Source organism: Rattus norvegicus, chromosome 15, assembly GCF_021556685.1.
Source record: "Rattus norvegicus strain SHRSP/BbbUtx chromosome 15, alternate assembly SHRSP_T2T, whole genome shotgun sequence".
NCBI classification, from domain to species: domain Eukaryota; kingdom Metazoa; phylum Chordata; class Mammalia; order Rodentia; family Muridae; genus Rattus; species Rattus norvegicus.
In genome coordinates this window covers 68,575,001-68,598,893 of record NC_141548.1, presented here as the reverse complement: position 1 = coordinate 68,598,893, position 23,893 = coordinate 68,575,001, and the positions used below count along the sequence as shown (strand labels likewise).

At 38.7% G+C, this 23,893-nt stretch overlaps 1 protein-coding gene across 2 annotated transcripts in view; it reads left to right on the top strand.

Annotated features, from left to right (window-relative positions):
- Diaph3 (diaphanous-related formin 3) overlaps nt 1-23,893 on the top strand; it is a 459,706-nt gene that overhangs the window by 189,450 nt on the left and 246,363 nt on the right.

Sequence of the window (23,893 nt, the reverse complement as noted above, 5' to 3'; positions counted from 1 at the left end):
AGATATAGCATTAGGAAGGTTGAGAACCATTGACTTCAAACCAAATTGTTACTATCACTTTAGTTTAAAGTTCAGAGATAATTTTAATTTATAAAAATAAAGATATTTTGTACATTATTAACTTTTGGATAATAAATTACATTGGCTATAAAGTAAATAACTTTCAAAAAGTAATTACATTTCAAACTATATATTATTATTCTTGACCCATGATGTTTCTTAGTTTACTTTTATTTGAATTGTATTTATGTTTTTATGATAGAGAATTGGAGAGAGAAGGACATTTTCATGGAGTAAACATTATTCACACTTAACAACCACCTACAAGTGGATTGGAATATATAATTTCATAACAATAATATATCATAGTTATATATTTCAATGAATAATTTAAAATGCATTTGAAAGTTTATTTTAATTGAAAAAGGTCATCAATGAGAGAAATTACATTTATCAAATTATCCAATCCAATCCAATAGCCAATATTTCACACAAAATCTGCAATTAATTTTAATAGTTGCATCTTTGTTATATACTGGCTTTCTCCGCTGTCTTCAGACTGCCTGAGACTCCTTCCTGAAGCCAAGCTTCCCTTCCTTCTTTAATCTTTTTTCTTTTTCAATTAGAGAACCAATTATTTTACGGGTTTCACAGGTCACAGTGGGACAGTTTGGCACTATGCTCCCAGAGACTTAGGATTCAACCCAGGAGAGCTGAGACAGCCAATGGAATAATTGTGTTACTCTTAAATGAAGCACATCAGTCTTTAGAGCTTTGATGTTTCCGTGTTTTGAAGTTATTTTTTTATATCATTAATAACTTTTAATTACCCAAGTTTTATTTCATTTTCAATATTATGTGTTTATATAAAAATAAATATGAGATTTGCAGTGGGCCAATTATTTGTGTTAGTTTGATACACTTTAGTAGATTTAACAATGGTTCCGAAACCAGTAGTGAGGAAAACTGCGGTTGTGTCAGTTCAGCGTGCTGACAGTATTTACATGTCAGCACTCGTGTTAAGTGTGGACATGTAGCAGCATGAAGTACAGAGAGAGCCTGCTGGGACCTAGTTACCTGCCTGGTCCTCATGATAGTGATTTAGTATAGATGCTTTTAATGGGAAGGAGTCAGATTCTGACATGCTAAAGGCATGGCCCTGAAGGTCACATTGTCACTGAATTCTAGGACAGGACTTCTATTTGACTTTGCACTTCGTGATTTTTCCTCTGTTCTGTTGGACAGTAGGGCAGAGTTGTGACATCCAGTAGGCACAGGTTGTAGATATGTCTGTTTTGGTCCTTTACAAGTGGACAAGCTTTGGCAGTCATTTCAGTCACTATAGAGTTTACAAAGCTTTAAAGAAAAGTCTTCACGGTCTCTGTTCTCATCATCTCTTATAAGGAAATAATCCAAGCTGTGCTAGATTTATCATCCCTGCGAGGGATGTGAGGCTCATACCTATAATGTCTCACAGATGCACTTGCTCTAAAATATTATCAAGATGGACAAAGCCTCCTCAGTCTTGTGTGCATCTGATGTGCTGTTCCCATTGGCTTCCTGTAGTTTTTCACTGGAGCCTTGATCCACACTGGCCATGTAGCTCCCTTTCTTCTCTTTTACCTTCTTTATATAATCTGGAATATCTTCCTCGGAGTTCCCTTTTGCCCCTGAAACAATCCAAGTAGTGGTATGACTTGCATTGGATTAAGCACTGGAGAGGCTGCTTAAATCCAGAAATTTCCATTTCCTTCTCATGGCCCCCTTTACACGATTGGGTTCTTTCTTTTCAAGACAGAACATGCTGAAGTCTTGGGAATCATCATTATTCTTGTCCTCTATTCTCCAGCTACCCCATTTCTTTCTGTTCTTCCCATTGGACACATTGCATGGCCCTAGCAAAAGTCCAGAAATAGTCCGTTTCGGACTGTTTGATGATCAAGATGAGTACCCACCTATTTCTAAGTCCTGGATCCTGCACTTTGTAAGTTCACTGCTCCTGTACTTTTTAGTCCTGGCACATTTTGTGGTCTCTTCTTTCCCATTCTAATGATCTTTGGGCTGTTACTGTGTTTCACTCATCACAACCTAGTATATACTTCAGTTCTTATTGTCTGTGTGTCCCTTTATGTTTCTCTGTCTGTACCTATTGCAGTTTAAACTGCTTCAGTAAAAGGACCTTTGATTCATTTACTGTAATGTACCAAGGAATGAAAAGAACGTCAGACACACAGTGGCACTAAATTAGTGTTTGGTCAATAAAACAAGTTTAATCATTTTAGACTTCTTGAGCAAATTGTCTTCTTTTAATTTATGCCAGTAGGAATTGTGGTAGGAGACTAGCAGTATTTAAATAACCCAGAGTCCTATTATCTCTCTCTCTCATGGCTTTCACTCTGGTTGAGTAAGCTCCTTCTCCTACCCCATTTTAGCAGCAGGTAAGGAGGAAGAGAAGTCTTAAGTAAACACTGCTCTTATTGGCTGGAGCTTGATTTGATGTTTTCCTAACAGGTGCAGTGTTGGCTTTTAAAGTTTTCCCATGTAAATTGCTGCTTTGTTGGGTGTTTTTATTTTAAATTTTTATATACATGTATATGTGTATATTTTAGCCTGAATGAACATATGTGTGTTCACATGTGTATATGTGTTTCTGGATGGCAGATGACAACACCCTGCATAGTTTGTGTGGTGCCATCCATCATTTTTTACTTATTTCATTTTGCAGGATCCCTTACAGACTTGAGTCTACCTAGTAGGCGAGGCAGGGATCTTTGTGTTTCCGTTTCCCCTAGGTACACCAGTACAACCACTGTTTATGTAGAAATCGCAGGTCCTTATGTTTGATTGTATATGAATTAAAATAAAGAACATTAACTCTTGTCTTAGTGTTTTACTGCTATGATCAGAAACCATGACCAATGCAAGTATTTTAAAGGACAACATTTAATTGGGGCTGACTTACAGGTTCAGAGGTTCAGTCCATTATCATCAAGGCAAGAACATGGCAGCATCCAGGCAGGCATGGCTCAGGACGAGCTGAGAGTTCTACATCTTCATCTGAAGGCTGCTAGCAGAATTCTGACTTCCAGACATCTAGCATGAGGGTCTTAAAACCATAGTATCACACCTAATCCAAAGGTCACACCTACTCCAAAAGGGCTACATCCTCTAATAGTGCCACTCCCTGGGCCAAGCATTACAAACCATCACATTCCACTCCATGTCCCCCATAGTTTAAACATATGAGTCTATGGGGTTCATGCCTAAACATAGCAAAATACAAAATACATTTAGTTCAACTTCAAAAGTCCCCATGATCTAAAGCAGTCTGAAGAGTGTTAAAAGTTCAAAGGTTCTTTTGAAATTCATCCAATCACTTAACTGTACTCCCCAAAGCAAGAAAGGAATACAGCTATGCAAACTCCGGATCCATCTCCATTTCTGATGTCAGAGCAATGTTCAGATCTCCAACTTCTTTTTCATCTTTGTTGACTGCAACAAACTGCTTTCTCTGGGCGGTTTCCACTTCCTGTTAGCAGCTTTCCTCAGAAATAGCCCAAGCTCTGTCATCTCAAACATATCGGATCTCCAAGGCAGCTTCAATGTTACAGCATCTTGTTTCAGTGTCTGGGATCCACACATGATCTTCTGGGCTCCTCCAAAGTGCTGGTATCTCTTCTCCAGCTCTACCCTCTGTAGTACGCTAAGCTCAGGTTGATCCACTCCACTGCTGCTGCTGCTCTTGGTGAGATCCAGGGTACTGGCATCTCCAATACACTGGGGTTTTCTGCTGCGTCTAGGCTTCGCCAATAGACATTCACAGGCTCTCTTCATGGTGCCGAGCTTCAACTCCTTTGCATGACCACTACAGTCCTGGGCCATCACTTGTCACTGAGGCTGCACCTTCACCAATGGCCTTCCTTGGCCTCTCACTGTGCCCAGCCTCAGCTGCTCTTCATGACCCCTTCATGTCTTCAAAACCAGTACCACCTGGTTGACTCTTGCACATTACCAAGTACAGCTGCAGCATGAGGTACAACCTTAGCTATCTCTGGAGCACAGCTTCTTTGTGCTCTGAGAAAACACTGCCCAGAAGGTTTCACCTCAGTGATGCTGGCTCTTCTTGATCACCACTAAGTTCTTAGCTCCAGCTGACCAGCATCAGTTGTCCCTGGAGTCCTTTTCATTCTGGACTCCAAAGCCAGAGCCACATGGCAGCTAGCATAAGGATCTTAAAGCCACAGTGACACAGCTACTCCAACTGTTCCACACCGTCTAATGCAGCCATGCCCTAGGCCCAGCACAATTCTATTCTTAGATGTGCTACTAAGTCCTTAAATCTAGTAGAACCACCTCAGGATTCAAATGATAATTTAATGATAAAAAGCTGTTACACATGATAGCAGAAGATTTACAACTATGTGGGAAACTTGTGATTCTGCCCAGAAGATAGATGTGTGTGTGTGTGTGTGTGTGTGTGTGTGTGTGTGTGTGTGTATGAATGCTATGATTCTGCTGTTAAACATAACTAGTGAAATTGACATAAAATATTATGCAATTAATTAAAACTGTATAGTTTAGTTAAACATATGATCTCTATTTTCTTATAAAGTAATTATTATAGAGATTTTAGAAAATGAATGAAAATTACTACCCTAACTCCTGTATTGCACTTAAATTCATTATAGGATTATATGCATTTTTCATAGTATCTTCCAAATTAGTGTTATATTAAAATGTTAATAGTATATAATATACTATATTTTAAATGTTCATAGTATAATAGTATATATATATATACTAAATATTAATAGTATATATATACTTAGATCTGTACTGTGTATATTTACACACTGTTAAGTGACATTTTTGATTAATAAAATGGAGTATTTCATTTAGTTTTTGTATCTCCACTGTTCGTTTTGTTTTCAAATAATTTTATTTCATAGTGGTTATTAGAACAGACTTGTGAACAAAATAGGCTCTCCCGTTGATGTCCCAGTTCTTTGCTGCTTAAGTTCTGCTATTTCTTCTGGGAAATCACTTCTGTGACTTCTCAGACTTGAATAGATTTGTTATTCCACACCACTTTCCTTTTTATTCTCACCTGCTGGTTTGTAAATCTAACAAAGTTTGCTTTGTGCTTAATAATGTCCTCCTTTTTTCTTCTGTTATAATGTCCCAATGGCAGGGCCTGGTTATTTTCTGCCTGCCTTATTTCTTGTATAGCAGCAATGTGTGCTGTTCACTGATTTATAGTGAACATGCGTTTGGTGAGTAAACAAATGAGTTGGAGTCCAGTATATGGGCAGTGACCACACTGGTGGTTACAGTGGTGGTGATACTGTCTGTCTGTCTGTTCATGGGCAGCAAGGAAAATTTATGTTCATATTAAGGAAGTCTTTGTGTGACACATTTAAGCATTGAGATTTTATTCTTTCACTTATTTATTCATAATTTAATGTACTCTGCTCTACATTCTGTCACAAATTTTGTAATATTTTTACTAGAGGTATGAGATGTTGTTTTGGCATGACACCCCCATATCAGATAGCTCTGGAGTGGATAAAACAACAGCAACAGCAACAACAACAGCAACAACAACAGCAACAACAGCAACAACAACAAGAAGCTCACCAAGAGAAAGGCTCAGCTTACCTGAGCTGGCATGACGAGGAAGCTCTTTTTAACCCTATAAAGAGTAAACGAAAGCGACCAATGAGTAGTCCACTTCATATTCCACATTTCTACTTTAGTTTGTGCTCTTAGTACCTAGAAAACCAGCCATCTTTGCTTAGCTTTTCGGAGCAGCTTTTTAAAAGTTTCAGGTGAGAAAGAAATGCTCAGGAAATTTGAGCAAATTTTGCTGTTTTTTTTTTTTTAAATTAGTCAAATACAACAAAAACTAGACACATAAAGATGAGGACATTCTTCCTGAGTGTTGGGAAGAATAATGGTAGGGGCTCGAAAGGGAGCCAGCGTGAAGCAGAGGTCAGTGTTCTGAGTGGTTTCTTGCATATTTCAAGACCAGAAAATATCCTGGCATGCGCATGCTTTAGGAATTGGTTGAGTGCTATAAAGTCATATACATTTTTAGCACAGCTTTTGGAATGAAATGGCACAAATGAAGTCGTAGGCTCAAGTAGACATTAATATTAAGACTCAGTGGCGGACATTAACCTCGCCTGCTTGGATCCGTCTCTTTTTTTGTTGGTGATGTTTTTTGTTCGAGATGAGTGTTCAGACTCTTGAAGCTCAGCCTCAGTTTTCTCATTTGATGAGGGTTAATGTCTACCTACAGGGATATGAAGGGGCAGTGTGCTGAGTACCTCGTATGATACCCGAGTCTCACGACTTCCTCAGCGCCAGTTCGCCATCACTATCAGATTCACTTTAGTTTATATTGCTGGCATGCTGCTATGAATGGAGCATTGGATTGGATATTATCTTACATTCTCTTCTATATCTAGGATTTCTTTATTGATATTATTCTTGATATCATTAGGATGTTAATTATTGTTTTAAAATCTGTTTCAATAGCCATATTTCACTTAAAATAAACAGGTTATGAGGTTAAATGTAAAACTCAAAGCTCTCTCTCTTTTCTCAGTTGCCCTTTAATTACCTTGCATCTCACTATATAATATGGAACACACTGCTTTGTGAACTAACATGGCAGCCATGATCGTTGCTATTTGTTTATTTCCTAGTAGGAAAGTGTTAAGGGAATCATCAGGCATTTGGCCAGACAGACTTGAAGTTCGAGATGATTGCTGTTTGTGCTAATGACATTTCCTCAACTTCTTCCGAAAACTATTGCAATGAGCACGAGCCTCTCTCTACTAATTGTAATGCATTCCTGTACCCCATAATCTATGAGAGTGTTCCCCTCTGCCCTCGGCCTGTCCAGCTGTTGTCTTGTACAATTATCAGCAAGTTATTATTCCGGTATAAGCTGTGTCATGCTCGAAAGTAGGATGAAAAAATGGTAATGAGCACGCATGAATGTTGGTTGATGAAGGTTAAGTGGTTGCAGATAAGCTCTCTACATTCTTCCCCGTGAATGTTCAGGCTGAGGCAGTGGGTTCTGATGAGGAATTACAAACAAATGGTGCTGATTGACAGTTCCTGATTTAACATTAAAATGGGATCTCACAGCAAATTGTGTGTTTCAGCTGAATAATAGATGCGATGTTGTTGACCCCGGTGTGCAACACAACACTTCAGCCTTGCTTTTAGTTCACATTTTCCCCTCTTGTACCACATCCTCAAAGTCTCTAATTCTGTATCCTGTATTATTGTCAAAGTATGCCTGACAGTCTGAAATCATTGAAAATACAGACAATGAGTACATTTACTATGTGCGTACATTTTTATAATGATAACTTTGTAATTTTTCATGATGAAATACAATTTCAAACACAAGATCTGTATAAACAAATAAGCATACATCACTATTTTCTGTCAATATATTTCATCACGTGCATTTTACGGGGTGGTCCAAGTGCTTTTTCCGCACTTGTCCCTTACAGACTAGTTGAAATTTGTCATATATATTCTTAGGGGCTTGGATAAATTGTAAGGAGTATTTTGTGTACTACCTATTAAATTTCAAAACTAATTTTCCCTTTGAAGAACCGACATACTGTTTAGTAATGTTACTGAACCTTTCTTGTCCTTCCCAATGAGTAGTAATTATGAATTTGGTGCAGCATGGGAATCTTTGATTTATGCCTGTAAAATACTGCACAAATGTTTGCTTTTAACTATTTGAGTTGTTAGGCCATCATGGAAAGGACCTAGAACTTTGTTTCATTTTACAGAAGACACACTTCTTAAATAACCTTGGGACTATACTGCTGATGGGACCTGTATCTCTCTTTTTGTCACTCGGTGATGAAAAGCTTGAGAGTGTCTGGCAGTAGACATACCATTTGGCATTTGGTAATTGGGTTATTTGTTGGTACTTGAGAAATATTTTTATGTGCTCTGTAGAGACAGTTGCCTGTGAGTCACTGCCTTCTTAATGTCTGAGCTCAAGCAAATTTTTCATACAAATACATTTTTCATATGGGAACTTTGCTTTGTGTAAAGTACATTTTTCCCCTTCAGAGCATCAGGACATCTTTGCACTTAAGAACATTTTTCTCCCTTCAGAGCTCTGTAATCTCTATTGTATTAGGACCTAAGTCTACCCTGCTAGTGTGGCTGCTGCTTCTGTCACTGACTGAAATTGGATATACAAATCAGACTCCTTCAGGGCCAGATGCTTCTAAGTATTATGCCTTGGATGCAGTTATCTGCCTTCAGCAAGCAGGGCTCTCAGTTTGGTTTATGAGCCAATCATGGTGAATCATCCTGCCATCCAAACAGCCAGCTGACCAGCTGGTCTGCCAGGCTCTATGCGGTATGGGTTATTGTCCACTGTGAAGTGACCTAACTCCCAAGGCCTGGTGTCTAAGCCAGGCAGCAGTGCTTCTCCCTTCATATGGTGTAATCTAATGAAGATTATAAATTGTCAGGAATAGAACAGTGACCATGGCATTTGGTACTGGGCGGGTCAAGAGTAAGGTTTGGCTGCTTGTTTAGAGGGGCAAGTCCTGGCAGGCATCTGAAGCCACAGAGAAGAAGTAAAAGCACAAAAGAGAAGAAGGAATTAGTTAGCATGGGAATGGAGTGCCAAGAGCTCAGGTATAGGAAATATTAAGCCCTTCTACTGAGAAGAATGTAAGTTCCTTAACCATTTAGTGCCAATTCATCACATTACGTGATGTGAGGGGGCTAGAGATGAGGCTTGAGAGCGGGATCACTTGGAAAAGCTTCATAGAAACCTTTGAGTGTTATGAAGTATGACCATATGATTGTGGAAAACAGGAAGGAAGGACAGTCTAATAGTAGGGTTGGTCATAGGGACCAAAGGGAATATTTGATATCTTACCAACTCATGTTCAGTAGCATGATGCTGGCCTACAGAAGAGAGTGAAAATGATTCATCGCAAGGTATGAACATCTGTCTGTATTGCATATTAGCAGTCAGTATAAAAGCCAGTTCTTTCCAAAGGCTTTGTATGTTTGTTCAGTTCCTAGGAATGCCTTAAACTAGAGCTACTTTCTCATTAACATGAACAGAAACATATTTTAAATAAATTAGAGCTAAGGATAGTTTTTCTTTAACCCAGGTATGCATTAGTTCATAAGCAAACTTAACTTATCAGCAATCTCAGTGCATGTAAGGCATGGCGGCCATAGTAGTGAGATTGTGTATTACTTCCTGTAAACTGGATTCCTGCAGCTCAGCTTCCTGTTAGGACTCGGTTGTCTTTCACCCAACAGAAGCATCAGAGTTCAAGTGTGATAAGTTCTGAAAAAGACTGTTTTGTTTTCCTATTGCCTGTGCCAGTTAGCACTCAGATGCCCAGAGCTTTTGCATTTCTGGTTTTTATGATTTTGTAAACTCAGTTTTTCTTCTACATTGTATGTATGTTCTTTTCTGTTGTTTTCACTTCTTTGTATGTTTACACACGTGTAAACATTGTGCCTATACTTAGACAGTAGCTTTCCAGAGGAGCCAGGAAGAGGCGTCCGTTAAATACATCCCCGTTTAACTTTTAAGAACCATGGGTAATGCTGCTTGCAGCATGATGCCTTTTCTGATTCATCTGTGAGATGTTATTTTTTGCTGCTTTGATCCTCCAAAGTGCTCCATTGATCTTTTTCCTTGATTGGCCTCAAAGAATTGGGGCAAAAATAACCTTTTCACAAACTCTTTCAGTGGGCTTCTGATAAGATAAATATCAAACGATGCCTGACCTCTCCAGTGCTTCTGCTTTGACATAAGAGATAGTATCATTGTATAGCTTTATCTCCCATTGTCCCAGTTCATTTGAACTTTAAGACAAAGCCCTGTGCCTTGGTTTACTCTGTTCATCTACAGTCAGTCCCAGGCCACTGACTTGGAAATTTCTGAGTGGATCCATGAGTGAATTGAAATGAAGGAGTTTGCTTCAGACCTTCTCTGTAGTGACAAGGGAGTCTTAGGACATGCCCACAGGAGAGTGCCTCCAGTTCTGGTGTCCTTGTAACAATGGTTTCTCACTGGTCTCTGGTTAATGACATCTTAGTGACATAACTTCAAAGCAGGAAGTGGATATTTCCTGTTTATTGTGGATAGTGGTGTGGCCTTGGAACTGTCACTCAAGTTTTATCTCTAAAGTATAGTGAAGCAATTCTTGGTTCTTGATTTGTCAGTAAAGAAAGCCAGGGGCTAATTCTTGGGTGGAACATACAGGCGGGACTTCAGTTCCAAGGTGGAAAAGGCAGACTTGAGACGAAGAGAGGGAGTTTCTGTCATGCTTTGGAGGCAGAAGAGACAGCAACCATTTGAGGTCTGGGGGTTGGAGGAGCTGGAAAGAGTGGCCACTGTTACAGGAAGGTGGCCAAGGATGTTTGACTGGGGCCAGGTAGTATTAGCCACTGAAGTTCAGGGCAGGTAGAGAGACAGACAGAGATAATAAATTGGTAAGGGAATGCTTTTCCAGGCAGGAGGATCAATGCCTAGAAATTGTGCTAAGAAAGCAAGTGGTAAAGGAATGAATGTGTACATGTCTTTGATCCAGGGATACAAGGAGCTGGGAGGGGGCTGGTCACACAGCCGATCCTGGAGCACACAGCAGTAACAGAAAGCTACAAACCACAGTATACTCCTTTCTAGGTTAGCACTACAGGACTGTGATCTTCATCAATGAACAAAACTATTCATACGCAGTATAAGAACTCGTTAGATGGAGACAAGTTGATGACATTTTGGGGTAAGAAGATTTTTAGGTAGATAAAATGAATGCTACTATGTGTGATACAATAAAAATACAGACTATATACTCACATACAGTTCCTATGTATGTGAGTGCAAGTGAGAAACAGGCTCTGACTTTGAAGACATGGATGTCCTCAATCTGTCTTCCTGCCTTAGCTTTGTGTGCTAGGTTTATGTTTTGAACACAAAGTTTGACTGTAGTATAATAGTATTATTAAGGAAGTGTTGAGAAACAATTGAAACCCACATCAGTTCAAACATTAGCAAACAGGTACATTATGGCAGTATTGCACACAGCATGTTGCCAAGTGGTAGACTAGGAATGAAGCTCTTTAAAGAATGGTTATTTCCTATATGGACATGGACAAGTATACAAGTCTTATTACCCTGTTAAATAGATAAAATACAAGAGAACATATATGGTACAAGTTAGTTGGATTTAAAACCCCTAAACTGTAAGTGCATACTTCTTTTGGTGTTTATATTTTCCCACATATACAAATCTATAGTATTTTATTTGTTTACCAGTAATGGCTGTTTATCTGAATAGTTTTTGCTTTTTTGCTGGTAAATATTGGTGTGTGTATAGTAGGGGGTTCAACTTTTTAAACACCTTCTCCATTTGACTTACTCTTTTGTTTTAGGATGAAATGTTCTACAGATATCTGTTAAATCCATTTGGTTCATAACCTCTGTTTATTTCTCTGTGTCTGTTTAGTTTCTGTTTCCATGATCAGTCATTGATGAGAGTGGGGTGTTGAAATCTCCTACTATTATTGTGTGAGGTGCAATGTGTGCTTCGAGCTTTAGTAAGGTTTCTTTTATGAATGTAGGTGCCCTTGTATTTGGAGCATAGATATTTAGGATTGAGAGTTCATCTTGCTGGATTTTTCCTTTGATGAATATGAAGTATTCTTTTTGATATGAATATGAAGTTATCTTTTTTGATAACTTTTGGTCGAAAGTTGATTTTATTCACTATTAGAATGTCTACTCCAACTTATTTCTTGGAACCATTTTTTAGGAAAATTGTTTTCTAGACCCTTTGCTCTAGTGAATTAAAAATTACGTTTTTTTCTTTTCCCTTTTTTAAGAGAACAAGCCCAGAATGAAAGAGTAATTAGCTAAACCATCATTCTTAATTTTATTCTTTATAATATTTTTAAATTGGATATTTTTTATTTACATTTCACATGTTATTTTCTTTCCCAGTTTCCCATCCTCCCCTTCTTCTATAAGGGTAATTTCCCTCCCCAACCACCCCCCTTTTCCACCTCCCCACCCTGACATTCCCCTATACCGGGGGTTCCAGCCGTGGCAGGACCAAGGGCTTCTCCTCCTATTGGTGCCCAACAAGGCCATCCTCTGCTACATATGCAGCTGGAGCTATTTCTGATTTGTATTGTTTAGCTAGAAAGCTAAAAGACTACTTCAGTAAAAAAAAAAAAAGAATTTCTGGAGTAACAATACATGACTTATTTTTTTTACTTTTAAATAATAACTATTTAGAAATAACCTTTGCTCTGTAAAGGAATTTTTATGAAGTGTTTTACATACACAGGATTTCCTCAATTCAGCAAACTCCATCCAGACAGCATAAGTTCCATAGTCATTTTTTTTTCAGATGATGTATGTTATCCAAGGAACTCCATCTGAAAGGAAAGAAATCACTGTGTGTATGTGGACAGAAGTAATTGATGAAAAAAAATGTCACATCTCCTTAGATTGGGAGGAGCTGAGAATGCATTCTGAATTCTGCAGCTGAGGAGAGTGGGTAGAGGGTGTGAGCGTGATTCACCTTGCCTGCAGTAGCTCAGTGGAACCAGTGTCTTACATGTTGCTTGCTTGTCGAGCACGCGGATGCATATATTTAGTAGAAAAGATTCTCCTCTCTCCTCCTTCTCACTGAATCAACTCCTTAAAAACATGATATATAGTATTTTGTATGAGTGCATATATTTTTTATAGTAAAGTTGCAGGACGATTTATGTACTATGAACCTTTCCAGTTACTTTGATGTCGTCCTTATTGCTGAAAGCCTGGCAGGTCTCCTTAGCCCTAGAGTATGTGTACCACTCCTTTTCAAATTACAGTCTAAAGTATTTAAGTTTCTCTGTCCTTTTCATTCCTGTCTTGTTCTTGAGTGCTTGTGCGTGAATGAACTAAGATAATCTTTCTCTTGAGTTTAAGGGTATGAAGTGTGACACAAATATTCTGCAGGCTTTCCAATTTCTCTTTGGACCTTTGTCACTCCCTAGATATGATTCGCCCAGTCGGTTCCTCCCAGAACAATCTCTTGTCCACTGGTTTCTATCTGGTGCAGGAGGAGAGGAGTACATCCTGTAGAATCCATTTAAATAGTGAACTCTTCCTCTGATCTCCTGGAAGCTTTTCCTTGGCCTCAGGGACCGTGATGTCCTGATATCCTGAATCCGGCCTTACTGTAGCATGCTGTCTTCAGATTTATATAAACGGAAGGTCTGGGATTACTTTATTCTTTTCTCCTATAAATTCTTCATTTTTACATAGTTCAACTGCACAGCTTTCAGACTGATCAAATCTATTTGGAAATTCTAACTTTATTGTCGAGCAATAATTTCTAATTGTTAGGTTTGTCTTTTCTTCAGGAATTTGAATGTCCCTGATTCTGATATGGCTATGCTATGGGAAAAAATTTCAAGGAAGTTGAAGATTGTTTCAGTTACTACCTCTTCAGTACTTGCTCTTTGTTTTCCCTGAGTGTAGAATGATTCGTGATCACTGCAGAGTACACTGCATTTCCAAGAGCCTCGCATTGTTTCCTTGGACTCAGTGTTCTCCAAATGACCTAGGGCATATGTCCATTTGAGATCCTCTTCTCTTGCCTTCCTGTTCTTGTCATGCTGGTTTTTTTGTTTGTTTGTTTGTTTGTTTGTTTGTTTGTTTTCTGTATGTATATGTTTTGTTTAATTTTGGTGTTTGTTAGGTGATTTTTTTTTTTTTTTGTGGTTTAATTTCAGGTTTCAAGGTTTCACAAGATCAATTATTTTTGACAAATTATTTTCAGCATGAAAGAAGATGGTTTAAGAATATGCACATGAGCTAGACCTAATCTCAGCTACATGAGAAGTTGAGGCAGGAAGATTCCAAGTTCAAGGCCAGCCTGAGCAACTTTGCAAGATTATTTAAAAATAAAATGTGTGAAAAGAGATATGGGAACATAGCTAGGGGTAGAATGCTAGTCCCCAGCTTGTATCCTGTGTCCACACATGCATATACACATAGTCATGTGCACACAGAAAAACATATTCTTTGAAAATATTTTAAAGGTGAAAATTTTATCATATGTCAGAGCTTCACAATTGATAGGCGTTTCTAAACACGGATGTGTTGGTCTGTGCAGTGTTTTAAATTTCTCTTTTGCACGTTAACATTTACTATCTGGTAATTTCATGGAGCATTTGAACTTGAGACAGTTTTTAATTAGTTGAGGGAATTTATAGGAAGGACTATTTCATGTTGCTGTAAAAATTCTTCTCTATATAATGTAAATGTTCAAGGGTCATGGGGCCCAACATAACTGTGAAGCAATTGATTTTAAAGTGAGTTTTTTCCCTTTTCATAAGATTTAATTTTCTGCATTCTCATTAATTAAAAGCTTCATCCATTACCCTTTCACTGAATAATTGGATTACTTCCTATTTTGTCTCTTTCTTTTTTTGGGTACTATATGTGTAGGTTTTTGGTGTATTTATCTCTGTATATTAATATGTAATCTGTCTATTATCTATCTGTTGATGATTATGTGCTATATATACATGTTGTATGAGTATTTGTGTGCATGTATGTCTTTCTGTAAATGTATGTACATGTTGATATGTATAGATGTACGTACATGATTATGTCTTATGTTGTATGTATATGTGTGCATTATGTGTTTATATGTGTTTATGTATGTGTGCATGCATGCAGAGGAATGTATGTCTACCTTTTCTTTTAATAGCAGATTTGGTCATTAAGATAAAGTAAAAATTTGAGCATGGGAAGCAGTCTAGAAAACACTGAGAAATTAAGGCTTTATTAAAGAAAATACAGAATTTTAAATTTGACATTGGAAAGGATTAGGATATTGTTCTTGGGTTTGCCACTTTGATGTCATGGAGAGAGTTCTGCTTCCGCTCTCTTCTTGTTCCTGGAAATCGCTTAGTGAGAACTACACAAATTGATCACAACAAAATGTGCAGAATGCTTCCTTGGCTGTTGAAGGAATATTCCAAGAGAGCTTTCCCGGCTCTTGGTCCTGGATGAAGCATTTGAGGCTGAGTGCAAAGGGCACCTCTGCCTCCTTTCCAGAATTGCCTTCTTTATTTTTTCCAAGTCCCAGTGGCATATACACTGAGCTGAGGAAAATGCTGGGATTTTTTTTTTTAACTCCCCTTCCTTTCAGAATGGAAGGAGATAAAAGATGAGAGGACTTTACTGATCTGTCTTGAGTAGAGTGTAATTAACTGTGGAATGAGAAGTGAAGTCACACTTTCTGGAAACCCTACTGTTAACTAGTTTACATGTGCTATGTGTCTTCCAAGGCCAGAGGCGAATATTACAGAAAGCAGAGAAGGGACTTAGTTCTCTAGAATGTGAAGTGTCTTAGCTTTCTTCATACATTTGGCGAAGTCAGTCACAGGAGGGGTAGGGGAGAGGTAGAGGCAAGAGAAGGATGGCTTTGTCTTTTGCGAAGTAGCAGGCTCATGTCAGGACAGGAGAAGTGCTGTGGGCATGACTGTGTAGGCATAGACCATGTGCATCCTACACAATGACTGGGTTTTCGTCTTGTTTGATGATTTTGTGTTCACTTAGAAATTTTTCTCTTCATTTTAAAAGCAAAGCATTGACTGTTCTTATTCTTAAGTAGATTTTAGTATCAGGAGATGAAAACAAACATTGTTCGAATGACTTGAAATAAAGCCCTTTAAAGATAGATATTTTCTTTAAGTTTTAAATTGTGCTTAAATAGACATAAGACTTTAGTATCTGTTCCTGTTTAATTGTGAAGTTCTGTGCCATTTCCACTGTTATATCACAACCCAGAGCCTTTCACTGTTCAGTGTCTTTCCCTTTTCTTTCTTTCCCTTCTGTTCATACTGTGAACACTCTTCTCTCTTTCACCTGAAGGCCATTATTTGAAATATGCTTTTCCCTAATAAAGTATAACATGCACTCTACTAGTCCTACTGTAGCCTCTCTGTTATACCTATGTAGGGCTGTTTTTCATATGTGTCGGCAGGCTTGGGCAGCACAGCATGTAGTATGCCCAGCATGGAAGACAGCACAGATACATAGTGGAAAACTCCAGGTTCTTACTGTTCTTGTTTGCATCGGTGATGGCTGTTGTTGTTTGCTTGTTTGTTTGTATTATGGTTTTTTTTTTTCTTTTAAAATCTGGAGCTTGTGAGGACAGAAACCTAAGTATTTAGGCACATCAAGGAAATAAACAAAATAATAGCACTCATTAGGTAGGATAATTGACAGCTAGGACGGTCTGAAATGCAGTCTGGAACCTTCACCACACAATGAAGAGTTTGACTGTGGCAGAGGTCGACAACTGGCTAGAACCCCCAGCTGAGCCAGCAGAGAAAAGAAACCAGAATAAGAGGGAGGGATAGTGACTTCGGAGGTCCATGGATTTGCACATGTTCAGTCTGCCTTTTTTTCCTACCCAGACAAATCTATTTTCTGGTCAACACTGATACATTTATAACCCTTTCCCAGCACAACATGAAGGCCTTTGGTAAAGAGAGTCACACAGTTACTCTGGCAAGGGCAACTGTAAAGCATCATTATTTTGGCGCAAAAGCAGATTAATGTGAAGTGATGTTGGCGTTGTTATTCCTTACGTTTGGTCAGCGTTCCCACATGTATAAGAACCTGCAGAACAAATACAACGAAACAAAATCATCCAAGCTTGCTGTCACTAAATATAAGTTGAGTATTTTAAGTTTTGTTTCTTAATTTTGACTATTTCGTGCTCAGTGGAATTCCTTTAGTTAGTATCTTAGGATAATAATACTTTTTAATTCTGTCAGGTTTGAGATAATCTGACCATTTTCATGAAGCTGTGTCTGTTTTTTTCCATACAGTGATACCCCAGGGATAGTGTGCTCAGTACTACAGCATTAACATGTTTTTGTTAGTTAATATAATTCATGGCTACCCTTTCTAGTCTCAGGTTGCTTAGCACTGTGTGTACAGACACTAATAAGCTGGCTTATTCAATCCAGCATGCTGGAGATCCTGAATTGCCCACATTCTCCTGCGGACTTAATCCTTCTTTGTAATTAGGAATGTACGCCAAGTTCTCGCTCTTCCTGTAATGGCTTCTTCTCTTTCGGCGGCATATTCTCTGGTGTGAGCTCTAACATGTCATGCATTAGTGTTCAAAGGCTGCATTGCAGATTCTTGTAGCAGAGGCATATTTCTACTTCCCTAGTATTGTCTGAACATGTACACGAGAAGATTGTGCTGCCAAGACATTGCTTCATTGTAGAAATGCCCTTTATGAGTACATGTATTTTTCCATGATGATGAAATGCCAGTACTCTGGTGAATTCACAAGGAACAGGAACAGGTGGGAGAATGATTCTTTAGGGTAGGAAAATACTAAGGCTCATAGGAAAATATATAAGGGTATTATTCTACATTACAAACTGAACCAAGAACGATCATCTGACAAATGGATATAATTTCTTTCTCAGTGGGGTTCTTAATTCTAATACTGTTTTCCTTTTTCGGGTTGACTTTACATTTATAAGATCAAAACTGGCCTTCCGTGCAACATGCATACTCTTATCTGTGCCTCATCACCACCCAGAGCAGACTAATATTCAGATTATTTTCCCCTCACAACTGGTTTTTTTTAATTAATTATTTTATTTATTTACATTCCAAATGTTGCCTTCCTCAGTCCCACCTTGCAGAATTCTTTCCTCATTCCCCCTTCTCTGAGAGGGTTCGCTCAACCCCCACACCCTCCCTCCCTTGGATGTCAAGTCTCTATAGGATTATTTGCATCCTCTCCCACTGAGGCCCGATCCAGCTGGCAGTCCTCTGCTACATATGTGCCAGGGGCCTCAGCTGAGCCCAGGTCTGCTCTTTGGCTTACCCTATGGGCACTCCCAGGGTTAGTTAACACTGTTGGTCTTCCTGTGTGGTTGTCATTCTGTTCAGCTCCTTCAGTCCTTCCCCTTACTCTCCATAGGGCTCCCTGTGCTCAGACTAATGCTTGGTTGTGAATATCTGCGTATTTCTCAGTCGGATGCTGGTAGAACCTCTCAGAGAACAGCCAGGCTCATGTCTGCAAGCACAACGTAGCATATGTAATAGTGTAAGGGTTTGTGGCTACCCATGGATGGATCCCAACTGGGGATAGTAACTGGTAAACCGTTTGTTTAGTTTCTGCTTCATTTTTGTACCTGCATTTCTTTTAGACAGGAACAATTTTGGGTTGAAAAATTTGAAGGTAGATTGCTGTACCCATCCTTCCACTGGGGTCCATGTCTAACTATTAGAGGTGGCCTCTTCAGGTTCACTCTCTCCCCCTTGTCCCTCCTTGAGCAGTTTGCTCGTGGTCCCCCTGGTTGGAGGGAAAGCCTCCTCTGTGCCAGCTCTCTGGGACTTTCTAGAGGTTCCCCCCACTCCCCACCGCTGGCAGCTGCATATTGTCATTCATTCTCCTTCTTTGGACTATCCACAGTTTTACATTTAAAATTATCTAATGTGAATCAGGGAAACATTTTGCCTTTTTAAAATTCTTTGGTTATGAGAGGCTACTTATACAAAGCACCTGCACTTACTGGTTCATTTCATGTTGTGGGTGTAATAATTTTCAGACGAGTAAAGTTTTTCCTTTCTGTGATTGATGTTGGCTTTTGAGAACAATGAAAATATTTTCCTTGACGTATTTCTTGCAGATAGAAGCAAATAGGGGGAATAAACTTGACCCAGTGGTACATACCTGCAGTCCCAGGACTTTTGGTGATGAGGCAGGAGGATTGTAGTGAGACCTTATTTATCAAACAAATAAAACACATCCTAAGGAAAATTCCAACAACAATATGGGAGGTGGAAAGAGTTGAGGAAGGGAGAGGAGAAGAAAGAAGAGAGACAGAAAGACACATTGTGACAGAGAGGAAAGAGAGAGACTGAGAAAGAGCTATTGGTAACATTGTTTGGAAGGAGGTACTTCTCTGTGTCTTCATAGTTACAGACATGTTGGAGTGGTTTTTTAAACACACTATGGGTGGCATCAGCTTTATTAAGTAATAAATTCCTTCTCCCTATTTTTTGAGCGCCTATATTGTAGAGTAAAGCCCTTTGAGGGCTTTTGTTTTTTGACATTGACTCCTGAAGTAGAATATCATGTAATGGGAAATATGCACATATTTGCTAAACTTTTGATGACTTCCATAGACAAAATAATCTTTGCATAAAATTTCATTTAGTGCTTCCACACTCTCCCTAAATAGTTTATAGTTTATAGCCTTGAATTGTCAAAAAGTTCTTTTGCCAGAAAAATTGGTTATGGCAGTCACACATTAATATTTGAACAGAGATATAGCCTATGTATTCTGCTCTGAATGTTTTCTGAATAGTTAGTTGCATAGCATTTTGTTTATGTGTCTAGAAATGCTAAAATTAGGTTTGACAGATCAGATATGACTAAAGTAATTCATACAATTAGGGTTTTTAGGACCAAACTATTCAGAGTTTGCCAAGGTTGTATTGCAAACAAACCCTGTTTGGTGTGTATGGTGTGTATAGTCTCTCTCTGTGTGTGTGTGTGTGTGTGTGTGTGTGTGTGTGTGTGTGTGTCTGTCTGTCTGTCTGTCTGTCTGTCTGTCTGCACATGCACATGCACATGCACATGCACAGTTGTTTTTCATTACAAGAGTTTTCACCTACACCTGCAAGTTTTTTATTTTATGCCTGAGTTTTCCAAGTTTTATATAAAACCATGTTTTTATATCACAACCACCATAGTGTGAGATCCTTTGTTGGCTGTTTGCTTTTTTCTTAAAGCAATTGTCAATCATTTTATCTGGACAGGTACTGAGCCCTAGCTGGTTATCTCTCACTGGAGAGAAGTTTCTTTCCATCCTGAAGTATAATTGTTTTCCAAATGTCTGAATTCAGCTAATTGTATTCTGAAGGTTGTGTGTTCCTCTTCCCTTGCTCAGGCCCAGTTACCTTCTGAGCATGCTCTGTGAGCATCTGTCTCAATCCTTCCTAGGCCAGGTGGTCACAGTCAAATTCTTGCTTGACCACCTGTAAATAACCTCTGCAGCCAGCTTCCCTCATCTGTAGAGGAGCTGGTGTCCCGTATTCTTGACTGTTGTGCTTCTAATTTGTGATGTTTTCCCATTCTTTATTAGCCTCTTCGAATATCTATAGGGCAGACATTAGTGTGGTGTAAGCCGTTCATCGGGGCCTCATTTCCTCCCTACCCCTCACTCTGTTCTGAATGCTCTGAAGAATGCACATGCCTCTTGCCCTAGATATGTTATTTATTCTTACTTTTTCTGTAGTTGGGTAGAATTTGCTGTCACATCGTAGTATTATTGAGTTGAGTTTTAATCCAGTGCAGCTCTGTGTTTTCCATAAGTGTGGAGTCAGCTCATCGCGTTCAGAAGTTATGTATGAAAATGACAATTTTTGTAAGCATTAGCATGCAAATTTTTTTTAAGATTTCATGTTAAATAAGTGCTAGGTGCATTTTTGATGTTTTAGGATTAAAACAGTGTAATATACATTAATTCCGAAAGAATCAAGAAAAAATTATAGAAATAGAACATAATTCCATAAAATATTCCATGTGATAAGAAAAAACTGTCTTTTTATGTTATTCTGCTTTTCCTAACTATCAACACATTTTTGACCTGCGTTATTCTAGGTTTTTTAATAGTGAAATAATGTATGATAAAATTTATATGCAATCTATGATAAAATTTATATGAAATATAATTCTTCAAAGGTCACATTTTAAATCAATCTGATTAGAACATAATGGAAAATGGGCTGGAATGAGATGTACAATCATGTACCATGGAACAATAATTTTTAATGGAAATTTTAGAGTGAAGAAAAGATTTTGAAGGGAGATTCTTCATATAATTTTGCTGCTATTTTTGAAACTTTGAACATTTAAAAGGAATAAAGTGAAGACATAATTTAAAAAGACTTTTTGAGTTCATGGCTCTTGGTGGCAGAGAAAGTTTTGTCATCTTTGACTTAATTCTGACATAAAGCCCATATAAAATGCAGCGTATGCTGTTAGCAATCACGGGTGCTTTTGAACAGTATTAATCTTCTCATGGAAAAAATGGAGTGTTACTCGTTACTCTACATGTCTAGGAAGTAAGATTGAACATAGACTTCTAATGACAGAACGGCTAGCTCACAAGTATAGATGATCTTAGTGACGTGCTCCTGTGAGTCAGAGTTCATCTCTGGGGGCCGGGGGAATCTTGTCTTGCATCGAGTGTTTTGTGTGGCCGAAGTTGCCAAGCTGCACCCAGGATGTGTGTTCCAGTGTGTGTTTGCTTTTCTGCTGGTGGCTTCTCTGTGTTGTGGCCTCTGATGTCTGTGTGTCAGGGGTGGTACAGGAAAGCAGTCACCACCTCATGTCACTTTTCTCATCCCTCTTCAGCACCTTGCTCTCATCTATAGCATCAGAACCAGGACATGTTGAGGCGGAGATGCAAAACTCTGTCACCATTGCAAGCTCTCTGTACTTAGGGACTTGAGATGTTAGTGTTTCACAGAGGTCATGCCCGCTCGGTAATGGGCATGGTGTTTCGGGTAAACTATTGTCATTAAATGACCAGTCTGTTTTATTCATGTTCTTCTGTGATGGATCATTCTTATTGTTCTATTAGTCTTTTTCCCATTCCTATAACAAAATAACGGAAGCTATGTGATCAATACATGAAAGTAGCTTCTTTACTGCAGAATTCTTTACAGTCATGAGAGTGTCACCAGCATCTGCCTGGCCCTTTTAAGGGCATTTTAGTGAATGGCACCATGGCAGAAGTGTATGAGCATGGGCAGCTTGCATGGAGAGTCAAGGAGCCCGAGATAGATATGAAAGGGGGGCCATTTGGCTCTCTGCGCAATCTTCACAAGAAGGAGCAAGGCTTAGACACTTCTCTAACCCTTCTGATCAGAATATCAGTGACTTAACACCCTCACCTGTTAGGGGTGCGCTCCTCTTACTGTACTGGGGACTTGAACCACAGTAACTGCTGTATTATCGCACTTAAGTAAATCATTTTCCTGCTTTGCCACTGATTAGAAGTACACAGCTGTTTGGCTGATGTTGAAAAAAAAAGAACACTTTTCAGTTCTAAATCTGCTGATACTAGTATTATTTTTTGTCCTTTGCATGTCATCCCTTTAGCTAAGTGGACTGCTCTCTGTCATCTCAACATGGATTGTTTCAACCTTACTGTTTTACTCCCATCGTTTTCCGTGAAGCTCCTTCTTAACCCTCTGTCTATATGCTCAGTGCGTATCCGTCCTTTGGCTCTATAAAGATGAGGAAACCATATATTTGTTGCGTTATAATGTTAAATAAGAGTCTAACATCACTTTCTCCTAAGCAAGGGGTAATTGTAATTAGTTAATACGTGTTTAGTCTCTGAGGGAAAACTGAAGTTGTCAAGGTAGTTAGTACATTTTGTTTGTCATTGTGATATTTAGTGTACTCCAGTAAGAAGACTGTGGGTGTAGAAGTCATTGATCTACTGCTTACTTTCCTTCCCTTCTGTGGAGATGAGGTTACTCTTAGGAGGCGACAGGTGAAGCTGAAGGCTGCTCTGTGCCATACCTCACAGTTCTCACCGGATGTTGTTTAAAGCTTAGGCTGCCTCTCTTGGCTTTTTCTTCAGAATGCACTAGGAAATGCTTCAGCATTTGAGAGGGCACTGATAGAAACCAAACCTTACAAATAAGACAGAGCCTGCCCCTCTCTCAGGGATGACATAAATAAAGCACAGATTCTCCCGAAGAAAGGTAGGTTGTAATTTGGTAAAGTTAAGCAAAGGGTTAAGCCATTGTTAATAGGTTTTATCCATCTAATTTTACACTGTTTAAAGTGACAAGGTATTATGTGCTGGGAAGGTAATTTTGTGGTCATTTAGTATCTAGGAAACCCGAACGATAGTGCATCTCCATTCTAGGTTTCTCCTCCCCATGTTTTCATGTCCAGTTGCCTTTTAGATGTGATCACATGCAGGAGGAAGGGCTACTTAAACTGAAAATGTTCGAAGCTGGCTACTTCAGTTCTGTACCTCATTGGCCAGCAAGTAGATTAAGAGATCTCTCTTCTCTGTGCTTTGTGAATCCCTGCATTTATACACAGGGATGTGGCGACACAGAAGACGCTTAGTGAGCACCAGTGTGGCTACCCAGGCTTTGTTTTTGGTGTCAGTCATGCACTGGTAGATGATCTCTGGGTCTCTGTCTCTATGATGCTGAAGTCTTCAGTCATTCCTCAGTACTCTGAGAATAAAGTCAAACATCTTAGGTTGCCTTTAAAGATCTTGAATAATTAGATTCTTCATTTATCTTTGATGTTATTTAATTTACCTAATATCATGTGCTCATATGATTTTTTTCACACATTTGAATCATTCCTTCTATTTTTTCTTCTTCCTCTGTGTCCCTTCCTCCTTTTCACCTGGCTTTTCTCCTTCAAGCTTTGAAATACTTACCCCATTACCTCAGGAAGGTCATGCTTGACTTGCATGCCTTAATTTAGTCTTCTTTTCCCCTGTGGTTTTTACTGAAAAATTAATGAGTTTACCAGTGTATGTTGACTGTCATTTATTTTACAGTCACTTGTATTGGACCATAAATTCTTTGATGTTGGGGGAACCTGCATGGTCTAGAGCATGATATGAATGTCACTTAGCCTAGTATTTTGAAATTGGTGTTTAGCATTCCCTATCACAACAAAAGAATGAAAGAAAACATATGATAAAGCCAGCACTGTGTTAATGCAATATATCGGAGTATAATTTATATTCCCTTGGGATGAATAAAAAT